The 12,301-nt window shown below is 43.5% G+C and overlaps 7 pseudogenes; all 7 read right to left on the bottom strand.

Moving 5' to 3' along the window:
* Positions 1-953: 953 nt before the first annotated feature.
* LOC130288841 (U2 spliceosomal RNA) lies at positions 954-1,217 on the bottom strand (annotated as a pseudogene).
* A 1,473-nt stretch (positions 1,218-2,690) lies between these two features.
* Positions 2,691-2,954, bottom strand: LOC130288838 (U2 spliceosomal RNA; annotated as a pseudogene).
* Positions 2,955-4,419: 1,465 nt separating this feature from the next.
* On the bottom strand, positions 4,420-4,683 carry LOC130289647 (U2 spliceosomal RNA; annotated as a pseudogene).
* Positions 4,684-6,137: 1,454 nt separating this feature from the next.
* LOC130288837 (U2 spliceosomal RNA) lies at positions 6,138-6,401 on the bottom strand (annotated as a pseudogene).
* Positions 6,402-7,880: 1,479 nt separating this feature from the next.
* On the bottom strand, positions 7,881-8,144 carry LOC130288836 (U2 spliceosomal RNA; annotated as a pseudogene).
* A 1,483-nt stretch (positions 8,145-9,627) lies between these two features.
* On the bottom strand, positions 9,628-9,891 carry LOC130288835 (U2 spliceosomal RNA; annotated as a pseudogene).
* A 1,473-nt stretch (positions 9,892-11,364) lies between these two features.
* LOC130288834 (U2 spliceosomal RNA) lies at positions 11,365-11,628 on the bottom strand (annotated as a pseudogene).
* Between the last annotated feature and the right edge of the window lie 673 nt (positions 11,629-12,301).

Genomic DNA, 12,301 nt, shown 5'->3' with positions numbered 1-12,301 from the left:
GGCCTATGTGTTAGCTCACACATCACTTGGGTATCCATGGTAACTACCACAACATGGTCATCTGCAGTTTACATCTAGCCCGTGGCATTGAATGGCATTTTAAAAGTGCTAAGGGTCCTGGTGCAATAATCCTCCCATGAGGATCAGCCTCAACGGCTTTGTAGATTGCACTCATGTCAGCAACTCCATATACATTTTTTTTTCTTCATGCTTCTTTCTTCATCCTTTTTTCTTTCTGTCATTCAGACTTTCATTCATTCGATCTCTCTCACTCACTTGCTTTAACTCATTTGTTCTCACTCACTCACTCACTCACTCAATCACTCACTCACTCATTCACTCTCACTCACTCTCACTCTCTCACTCACTCGCTCACTAAGTCAGTCTCTCTCTCTCTCTCTCTCTTTTTCTTTTTATATATATTTTTTTCCGTCTTCTTCTTCTTCTTCTTCTTCTTCTTCAGACCCTGTCATAGCACTAATGCCTTTCCAATACCACCAGCAGATGGAGACACTCCATTGCAACATTGGTTGTGAGCAGCAGTTTCTAAAAACAAATGCCTCATGGCGGATTTCCCATCCATCAATGGATGGTAAATTTTGTTTTTATCATTCACTGACCACAGATACCAATGCATGGTCAAGCAACAGCAATGACACACCCTTGTGTATAGGCATGAGACCCTCACGTCATTTAACAGGATTCAGCACCACCCACAAGACAGCTACCTGTCATGTCATGTCAAACCTGCACAGGTGTGCTAGATTATTATTATTTAGTTTTATTTTATTTTTTTACACCAATCAGTGTGCAAACATGGTCATTAAAACGCTAAATGAATAGACGTTCATAAACCAGTCAGTGCAACTCATCATTTTGGTCTCCAATTCTCAAACTCAAATTCTCACCCACGGAGGATTAAATGAGAATCTTTCTTGTTTAACACTGGAATGGGGTGGTGCACTGTTCACTACCCGAATATACTGCCACATCGGGTCAATGCATAGGGCGACAGAAGCAAGCTTCCAAATCAGCTCCCTTTCTCAAAAATCCATTTAATTTATGGTCCCCAGATAGGGAACGTATGTATCAGTATGTGCTCACAAGTCACCCAAGTGCAAGTATTCACACAAAAAAAAACGTGCCTCAGGATGCGATCTGTCGCAAGATCCTTTCTTTTTTTACACTTGATCTAAGCCAAAAGGCCTAGAGGGGATAACCGGGAAAGGGGTGGACCCAACCATGTCCCCTTCATGAGCACTCACATTACTCATAGGAATGGAAGGAAGGCTGGCAGCCAACCAGCCTCCCATACACTCTCTGGGTGGGTGGCAGTCAGCCACCCATACATACATACAGCACAGGCTAAACCCACATCATCACTTAAAAAAAGGACAGGCGACCATTGCACTCTGATGGAGCATTTAGCAATGCAATCCATAGCCTGGCTTTTGCCTGAACCCCCATCACTCCTCCTCTTGCATATAAGACAATATTTCAGATCTGCATATGAAAACAACACGCCTACCTTTGTTGCACATAGCTGCCTGCCTGTCTCTAGTTACCCCACTGGCTGTAGCTGCGTCCCTTCCGACATGGAATAACACCAACTGTAACGATAAACTGAAAATTAACAGTATAAACCTGCATCATTTTGGACTCTGGTATTTGCTGAATCCGGGTGACCTGACAATCGATGGTGGTGCCGCTGGTGATTCTGGCCTTCTTGGAATCTGTTGGGCCTATGTGTTAGCTCACACATCACTTGGGTATCCATGGTAACTACCACAACATGGTCATCTGCAGTTTACATCTAGCCCGTGGCATTGAATGGCATTTTAAAAGTGCTAAGGGTCCTGGTGCAATAATCCTCCCATGAGGATCAGCCTCAACGGCTTTGTAGATTGCACTCATGTCAGCAACTCCATATACATTTTTTTTTCTTCATGCTTCTTTCTTCATCCTTTTTTCTTTCTGTCATTCAGACTTTCATTCATTCGATCTCTCTCACTCACTTGCTTTAACTCATTTGTTCTCACTCACTCACTCACTCAATCACTCACTCACTCATTCACTCTCACTCACTCTCACTCTCTCACTCACTCGCTCACTAAGTCAGTCTCTCTCTCTCTCTCTCTCTCTTTTTCTTTTTATATATATTTTTTTCCGTCTTCTTCTTCTTCTTCTTCTTCTTCTTCAGACCCTGTCATAGCACTAATGCCTTTCCAATACCACCAGCAGATGGAGACACTCCATTGCAACATTGGTTGTGAGCAGCAGTTTCTAAAAACAAATGCCTCATGGCGGATTTCCCATCCATCAATGGATGGTAAATTTTGTTTTTATCATTCACTGACCACAGATACCAATGCATGGTCAAGCAACAGCAATGACACACCCTTGTGTATAGGCATGAGACCCTCACGTCATTTAACAGGATTCAGCACCACCCACAAGACAGCTACCTGTCATGTCATGTCAAACCTGCACAGGTGTGCTAGATTATTATTATTTAGTTTTATTTTATTTTTTTACACCAATCAGTGTGCAAACATGGTCATTAAAACGCTAAATGAATAGACGTTCATAAACCAGTCAGTGCAACTCATCATTTTGGTCTCCAATTCTCAAACTCAAATTCTCACCCACGGAGGATTAAATGAGAATCTTTCTTGTTTAACACTGGAATGGGGTGGTGCACTGTTCACTACCCGAATATACTGCCACATCGGGTCAATGCATAGGGCGACAGAAGCAAGCTTCCAAATCAGCTCCCTTTCTCAAAAATCCATTTAATTTATGGTCCCCAGATAGGGAACGTATGTATCAGTATGTGCTCACAAGTCACCCAAGTGCAAGTATTCACACAAAAAAAAACGTGCCTCAGGATGCGATCTGTCGCAAGATCCTTTCTTTTTTTACACTTGATCTAAGCCAAAAGGCCTAGAGGGGATAACCGGGAAAGGGGTGGACCCAACCATGTCCCCTTCATGAGCACTCACATTACTCATAGGAATGGAAGGAAGGCTGGCAGCCAACCAGCCTCCCATACACTCTCTGGGTGGGTGGCAGTCAGCCACCCATACATACATACAGCACAGGCTAAACCCACATCATCACTTAAAAAAAGGACAGGCGACCATTGCACTCTGATGGAGCATTTAGCAATGCAATCCATAGCCTGGCTTTTGCCTGAACCCCCATCACTCCTCCTCTTGCATATAAGACAATATTTCAGATCTGCATATGAAAACAACACGCCTACCTTTGTTGCACATAGCTGCCTGCCTGTCTCTAGTTACCCCACTGGCTGTAGCTGCGTCCCTTCCGACATGGAATAACACCAACTGTAACGATAAACTGAAAATTAACAGTATAAACCTGCATCATTTTGGACTCTGGTATTTGCTGAATCCGGGTGACCTGACAATCGATGGTGGTGCCGCTGGTGATTCTGGCCTTCTTGGAATCTGTTGGGCCTATGTGTTAGCTCACACATCACTTGGGTATCCATGGTAACTACCACAACATGGTCATCTGCAGTTTACATCTAGCCCGTGGCATTGAATGGCATTTTAAAAGTGCTAAGGGTCCTGGTGCAATAATCCTCCCATGAGGATCAGCCTCAACGGCTTTGTAGATTGCACTCATGTCAGCAACTCCATATACATTTTTTTTTCTTCATGCTTCTTTCTTCATCCTTTTTTCTTTCTGTCATTCAGACTTTCATTCATTCGATCTCTCTCACTCACTTGCTTTAACTCATTTGTTCTCACTCACTCACTCACTCAATCACTCACTCACTCATTCACTCTCACTCACTCTCACTCTCTCACTCACTCGCTCACTAAGTCAGTCTCTCTCTCTCTCTCTCTCTTTTTCTTTTTATATATATTTTTTTCCGTCTTCTTCTTCTTCTTCTTCTTCAGACCCTGTCATAGCACTAATGCCTTTCCAATACCACCAGCAGATGGAGACACTCCATTGCAACATTGGTTGTGAGCAGCAGTTTCTAAAAACAAATGCCTCATGGCGGATTTCCCATCCATCAATGGATGGTAAATTTTGTTTTTATCATTCACTGACCACAGATACCAATGCATGGTCAAGCAACAGCAATGACACACCCTTGTGTATAGGCATGAGACCCTCACGTCATTTAACAGGATTCAGCACCACCCACAAGACAGCTACCTGTCATGTCATGTCAAACCTGCACAGGTGTGCTAGATTATTATTATTTAGTTTTATTTTATTTTTTTACACCAATCAGTGTGCAAACATGGTCATTAAAACGCTAAATGAATAGACGTTCATAAACCAGTCAGTGCAACTCATCATTTTGGTCTCCAATTCTCAAACTCAAATTCTCACCCACGGAGGATTAAATGAGAATCTTTCTTGTTTAACACTGGAATGGGGTGGTGCACTGTTCACTACCCGAATATACTGCCACATCGGGTCAATGCATAGGGCGACAGAAGCAAGCTTCCAAATCAGCTCCCTTTCTCAAAAATCCATTTAATTTATGGTCCCCAGATAGGGAACGTATGTATCAGTATGTGCTCACAAGTCACCCAAGTGCAAGTATTCACACAAAAAAAAACGTGCCTCAGGATGCGATCTGTCGCAAGATCCTTTCTTTTTTTAAACTTGATCTAAGCCAAAAGGCCTAGAGGGGATAACCGGGAAAGGGGTGGACCCAACCATGTCCCCTTCATGAGCACTCACATTACTCATAGGAATGGAAGGAAGGCTGGCAGCCAACCAGCCTCCCATACACTCTCTGGGTGGGTGGCAGTCAGCCACATACATACAGCACAGGCTAAACCCACATCATCACTTAAAAAAAGGACAGGCGACCATTGCACTCTGATGGAGCATTTAGCAATGCAATCCATAGCCTGGCTTTTGCCTGAACCCCCATCACTCCTCCTCTTGCATATAAGACAATATTTCAGATCTGCATATGAAAACAACACGCCTACCTTTGTTGCACATAGCTGCCTGCCTGTCTCTAGTTACCCCACTGGCTGTAGCTGCGTCCCTTCCGACATGGAATAACACCAACTGTAACGATAAACTGAAAATTAACAGTATAAACCTGCATCATTTTGGACTCTGGTATTTGCTGAATCCGGGTGACCTGACAATCGATGGTGGTGCCGCTGGTGATTCTGGCCTTCTTGGAATCTGTTGGGCCTATGTGTTAGCTCACACATCACTTGGGTATCCATGGTAACTACCACAACATGGTCATCTGCAGTTTACATCTAGCCCGTGGCATTGAATGGCATTTTAAAAGTGCTAAGGGTCCTGGTGCAATAATCCTCCCATGAGGATCAGCCTCAACGGCTTTGTAGATTGCACTCATGTCAGCAACTCCATATACATTTTTTTTTCTTCATGCTTCTTTCTTCATCCTTTTTTCTTTCTGTCATTCAGACTTTCATTCATTCGATCTCTCTCACTCACTTGCTTTAACTCATTTGTTCTCACTCACTCACTCACTCAATCACTCATTCACTCTCACTCACTCTCACTCTCTCACTCACTCGCTCACTAAGTCAGTCTCTCTCTCTCTCTCTCTCTTTTTCTTTTTATATATATTTTTTTCCGTCTTCTTCTTCTTCTTCTTCTTCTTCAGACCCTGTCATAGCACTAATGCCTTTCCAATACCACCAGCAGATGGAGACACTCCATTGCAACATTGGTTGTGAGCAGCAGTTTCTAAAAACAAATGCCTCATGGCGGATTTCCCATCCATCAATGGATGGTAAATTTTGTTTTTATCATTCACTGACCACAGATACCAATGCATGGTCAAGCAACAGCAATGACACACCCTTGTGTATAGGCATGAGACCCTCACGTCATTTAACAGGATTCAGCACCACCCACAAGACAGCTACCTGTCATGTCATGTCAAACCTGCACAGGTGTGCTAGATTATTATTATTTAGTTTTATTTTATTTTTTTACACCAATCAGTGTGCAAACATGGTCATTAAAACGCTAAATGAATAGACGTTCATAAACCAGTCAGTGCAACTCATCATTTTGGTCTCCAATTCTCAAACTCAAATTCTCACCCACGGAGGATTAAATGAGAATCTTTCTTGTTTAACACTGGAATGGGGTGGTGCACTGTTCACTACCCGAATATACTGCCACATCGGGTCAATGCATAGGGCGACAGAAGCAAGCTTCCAAATCAGCTCCCTTTCTCAAAAATCCATTTAATTTATGGTCCCCAGATAGGGAACGTATGTATCAGTATGTGCTCACAAGTCACCCAAGTGCAAGTATTCACACAAAAAAAAACGTGCCTCAGGATGCGATCTGTCGCAAGATCCTTTCTTTTTTTACACTTGATCTAAGCCAAAAGGCCTAGAGGGGATAACCGGGAAAGGGGTGGACCCAACCATGTCCCCTTCATGAGCACTCACATTACTCATAGGAATGGAAGGAAGGCTGGCAGCCAACCAGCCTCCCATACACTCTCTGGGTGGGTGGCAGTCAGCCACCCATACATACATACAGCACAGGCTAAACCCACATCATCACTTAAAAAAAGGACAGGCGACCATTGCACTCTGATGGAGCATTTAGCAATGCAATCCATAGCCTGGCTTTTGCCTGAACCCCCATCACTCCTCCTCTTGCATATAAGACAATATTTCAGATCTGCATATGAAAACAACACGCCTACCTTTGTTGCACATAGCTGCCTGCCTGTCTCTAGTTACCCCACTGGCTGTAGCTGCGTCCCTTCCGACATGGAATAACACCAACTGTAACGATAAACTGAAAATTAACAGTATAAACCTGCATCATTTTGGACTCTGGTATTTGCTGAATCCGGGTGACCTGACAATCGATGGTGGTGCCGCTGGTGATTCTGGCCTTCTTGGAATCTGTTGGGCCTATGTGTTAGCTCACACATCACTTGGGTATCCATGGTAACTACCACAACATGGTCATCTGCAGTTTACATCTAGCCCGTGGCATTGAATGGCATTTTAAAAGTGCTAAGGGTCCTGGTGCAATAATCCTCCCATGAGGATCAGCCTCAACGGCTTTGTAGATTGCACTCATGTCAGCAACTCCATATACATTTTTTTTTCTTCATGCTTCTTTCTTCATCCTTTTTTCTTTCTGTCATTCAGACTTTCATTCATTCGATCTCTCTCACTCACTTGCTTTAACTCATTTGTTCTCACTCACTCACTCACTCACTCAATCACTCACTCACTCATTCATTCACTCTCACTCACTCTCACTCTCTCACTCACTCGCTCACTAAGTCAGTCTCTCTCTCTCTCTCTCTCTTTTTCTTTTTATATATATTTTTTTCCGTCTTCTTCTTCTTCTTCTTCTTCTTCTTCAGACCCTGTCATAGCACTAATGCCTTTCCAATACCACCAGCAGATGGAGACACTCCATTGCAACATTGGTTGTGAGCAGCAGTTTCTAAAAACAAATGCCTCATGGCGGATTTCCCATCCATCAATGGATGGTAAATTTTGTTTTTATCATTCACTGACCACAGATACCAATGCATGGTCAAGCAACAGCAATGACACACCCTTGTGTATAGGCATGAGACCCTCACGTCATTTAACAGGATTCAGCACCACCCACAAGACAGCTACCTGTCATGTCATGTCAAACCTGCACAGGTGTGCTAGATTATTATTATTTAGTTTTATTTTATTTTTTTACACCAATCAGTGTGCAAACATGGTCATTAAAACGCTAAATGAATAGACGTTCATAAACCAGTCAGTGCAACTCATCATTTTGGTCTCCAATTCTCAAACTCAAATTCTCACCCACGGAGGATTAAATGAGAATCTTTCTTGTTTAACACTGGAATGGGGTGGTGCACTGTTCACTACCCGAATATACTGCCACATCGGGTCAATGCATAGGGCGACAGAAGCAAGCTTCCAAATCAGCTCCCTTTCTCAAAAATCCATTTAATTTATGGTCCCCAGATAGGGAACGTATGTATCAGTATGTGCTCACAAGTCACCCAAGTGCAAGTATTCACACAAAAAAAAACGTGCCTCAGGATGCGATCTGTCGCAAGATCCTTTCTTTTTTTACACTTGATCTAAGCCAAAAGGCCTAGAGGGGATAACCGGGAAAGGGGTGGACCCAACCATGTCCCCTTCATGAGCACTCACATTACTCATAGGAATGGAAGGAAGGCTGGCAGCCAACCAGCCTCCCATACACTCTCTGGGTGGGTGGCAGTCAGCCACCCATACATACATACAGCACAGGCTAAACCCACATCATCACTTAAAAAAAGGACAGGCGACCATTGCACTCTGATGGAGCATTTAGCAATGCAATCCATAGCCTGGCTTTTGCCTGAACCCCCATCACTCCTCCTCTTGCATATAAGACAATATTTCAGATCTGCATATGAAAACAACACGCCTACCTTTGTTGCACATAGCTGCCTGCCTGTCTCTAGTTACCCCACTGGCTGTAGCTGCGTCCCTTCCGACATGGAATAACACCAACTGTAACGATAAACTGAAAATTAACAGTATAAACCTGCATCATTTTGGACTCTGGTATTTGCTGAATCCGGGTGACCTGACAATCGATGGTGGTGCCGCTGGTGATTCTGGCCTTCTTGGAATCTGTTGGGCCTATGTGTTAGCTCACACATCACTTGGGTATCCATGGTAACTACCACAACATGGTCATCTGCAGTTTACATCTAGCCCGTGGCATTGAATGGCATTTTAAAAGTGCTAAGGGTCCTGGTGCAATAATCCTCCCATGAGGATCAGCCTCAACGGCTTTGTAGATTGCACTCATGTCAGCAACTCCATATACATTTTTTTTTCTTCATGCTTCTTTCTTCATCCTTTTTTCTTTCTGTCATTCAGACTTTCATTCATTCGATCTCTCTCACTCACTTGCTTTAACTCATTTGTTCTCACTCACTCACTCACTCAATCACTCACTCACTCATTCACTCTCACTCACTCTCACTCTCTCACTCACTCGCTCACTAAGTCAGTCTCTCTCTCTCTCTCTCTCTTTTTCTTTTTATATATATTTTTTTCCGTCTTCTTCTTCTTCTTCTTCTTCTTCTTCTTCTTCTTCTTCAGACCCTGTCATAGCACTAATGCCTTTCCAATACCACCAGCAGATGGAGACACTCCATTGCAACATTGGTTGTGAGCAGCAGTTTCTAAAAACAAATGCCTCATGGCGGATTTCCCATCCATCAATGGATGGTAAATTTTGTTTTTATCATTCACTGACCACAGATACCAATGCATGGTCAAGCAACAGCAATGACACACCCTTGTGTATAGGCATGAGACCCTCACGTCATTTAACAGGATTCAGCACCACCCACAAGACAGCTACCTGTCATGTCATGTCAAACCTGCACAGGTGTGCTAGATTATTATTATTTAGTTTTATTTTATTTTTTTACACCAATCAGTGTGCAAACATGGTCATTAAAACGCTAAATGAATAGACGTTCATAAACCAGTCAGTGCAACTCATCATTTTGGTCTCCAATTCTCAAACTCAAATTCTCACCCACGGAGGATTAAATGAGAATCTTTCTTGTTTAACACTGGAATGGGGTGGTGCACTGTTCACTACCCGAATATACTGCCACATCGGGTCAATGCATAGGGCGACAGAAGCAAGCTTCCAAATCAGCTCCCTTTCTCAAAAATCCATTTAATTTATGGTCCCCAGATAGGGAACGTATGTATCAGTATGTGCTCACAAGTCACCCAAGTGCAAGTATTCACACAAAAAAAAACGTGCCTCAGGATGCGATCTGTCGCAAGATCCTTTCTTTTTTTACACTTGATCTAAGCCAAAAGGCCTAGAGGGGATAACCGGGAAAGGGGTGGACCCAACCATGTCCCCTTCATGAGCACTCACATTACTCATAGGAATGGAAGGAAGGCTGGCAGCCAACCAGCCTCCCATACACTCTCTGGGTGGGTGGCAGTCAGCCACCCATACATACATACAGCACAGGCTAAACCCACATCATCACTTAAAAAAAGGACAGGCGACCATTGCACTCTGATGGAGCATTTAGCAATGCAATCCATAGCCTGGCTTTTGCCTGAACCCCCATCACTCCTCCTCTTGCATATAAGACAATATTTCAGATCTGCATATGAAAACAACACGCCTACCTTTGTTGCACATAGCTGCCTGCCTGTCTCTAGTTACCCCACTGGCTGTAGCTGCGTCCCTTCCGACATGGAATAACACCAACTGTAACGATAAACTGAAAATTAACAGTATAAACCTGCATCATTTTGGACTCTGGTATTTGCTGAATCCGGGTGACCTGACAATCGATGGTGGTGCCGCTGGTGATTCTGGCCTTCTTGGAATCTGTTGGGCCTATGTGTTAGCTCACACATCACTTGGGTATCCATGGTAACTACCACAACATGGTCATCTGCAGTTTACATCTAGCCCGTGGCATTGAATGGCATTTTAAAAGTGCTAAGGGTCCTGGTGCAATAATCCTCCCATGAGGATCAGCCTCAACGGCTTTGTAGATTGCACTCATGTCAGCAACTCCATATACATTTTTTTTTCTTCATGCTTCTTTCTTCATCCTTTTTTCTTTCTGTCATTCAGACTTTCATTCATTCGATCTCTCTCACTCACTTGCTTTAACTCATTTGTTCTCACTCACTCACTCACTCACTCAATCACTCACTCACTCATTCATTCACTCTCACTCACTCTCACTCTCTCACTCACTCGCTCACTAAGTCAGTCTCTCTCTCTCTCTCTCTCTTTTTCTTTTTATATATATTTTTTTCCGTCTTCTTCTTCTTCTTCTTCTTCAGACCCTGTCATAGCACTAATGCCTTTCCAATACCACCAGCAGATGGAGACACTCCATTGCAACATTGGTTGTGAGCAGCAGTTTCTAAAAACAAATGCCTCATGGCGGATTTCCCATCCATCAATGGATGGTAAATTTTGTTTTTATCATTCACTGACCACAGATACCAATGCATGGTCAAGCAACAGCAATGACACACCCTTGTGTATAGGCATGAGACCCTCACGTCATTTAACAGGATTCAGCACCACCCACAAGACAGCTACCTGTCATGTCATGTCAAACCTGCACAGGTGTGCTAGATTATTATTATTTAGTTTTATTTTATTTTTTTACACCAATCAGTGTGCAAACATGGTCATTAAAACGCTAAATGAATAGACGTTCATAAACCAGTCAGTGCAACTCATCATTTTGGTCTCCAATTCTCAAACTCAAATTCTCACCCACGGAGGATTAAATGAGAATCTTTCTTGTTTAACACTGGAATGGGGTGGTGCACTGTTCACTACCCGAATATACTGCCACATCGGGTCAATGCATAGGGCGACAGAAGCAAGCTTCCAAATCAGCTCCCTTTCTCAAAAATCCATTTAATTTATGGTCCCCAGATAGGGAACGTATGTATCAGTATGTGCTCACAAGTCACCCAAGTGCAAGTATTCACACAAAAAAAAACGTGCCTCAGGATGCGATCTGTCGCAAGATCCTTTCTTTTTTTACACTTGATCTAAGCCAAAAGGCCTAGAGGGGATAACCGGGAAAGGGGTGGACCCAACCATGTCCCCTTCATGAGCACTCACATTACTCATAGGAATGGAAGGAAGGCTGGCAGCCAACCAGCCTCCCATACACTCTCTGGGTGGGTGGCAGTCAGCCACCCATACATACATACAGCACAGGCTAAACCCACATCATCACTTAAAAAAAGGACAGGCGACCATTGCACTCTGATGGAGCATTTAGCAATGCAATCCATAGCCTGGCTTTTGCCTGAACCCCCATCACTCCTCCTCTTGCATATAAGACAATATTTCAGATCTGCATATGAAAACAACACGCCTACCTTTGTTGCACATAGCTGCCTGCCTGTCTCTAGTTACCCCACTGGCTGTAGCTGCGTCCCTTCCGACATGGAATAACACCAACTGTAACGATAAACTGAAAATTAACAGTATAAACCTGCATCATTTTGGACTCTGGTATTTGCTGAATCCGGGTGACCTGACAATCGATGGTGGTGCCGCTGGTGATTCTGGCCTTCTTGGAATCTGTTGGGCCTATGTGTTAGCTCACACATCACTTGGGTATCCATGGTAACTACCACAACATGGTCATCTGCAGTTTACATCTAGCCCGTGGCATTGCATGGCATTTTAAAAGTGCTAAGGGTCCTGGTGCAATAATCCTCCCATGAGGATCAGCCTC

This window comes from Hyla sarda, chromosome 8 (assembly GCF_029499605.1).
Source record: "Hyla sarda isolate aHylSar1 chromosome 8, aHylSar1.hap1, whole genome shotgun sequence".
In the NCBI taxonomy this organism is placed as follows: domain Eukaryota; kingdom Metazoa; phylum Chordata; class Amphibia; order Anura; family Hylidae; genus Hyla; species Hyla sarda.
Note: the sequence above shows the minus strand (reverse complement) of the source record. Positions and strands in the feature narration are given on the sequence as shown.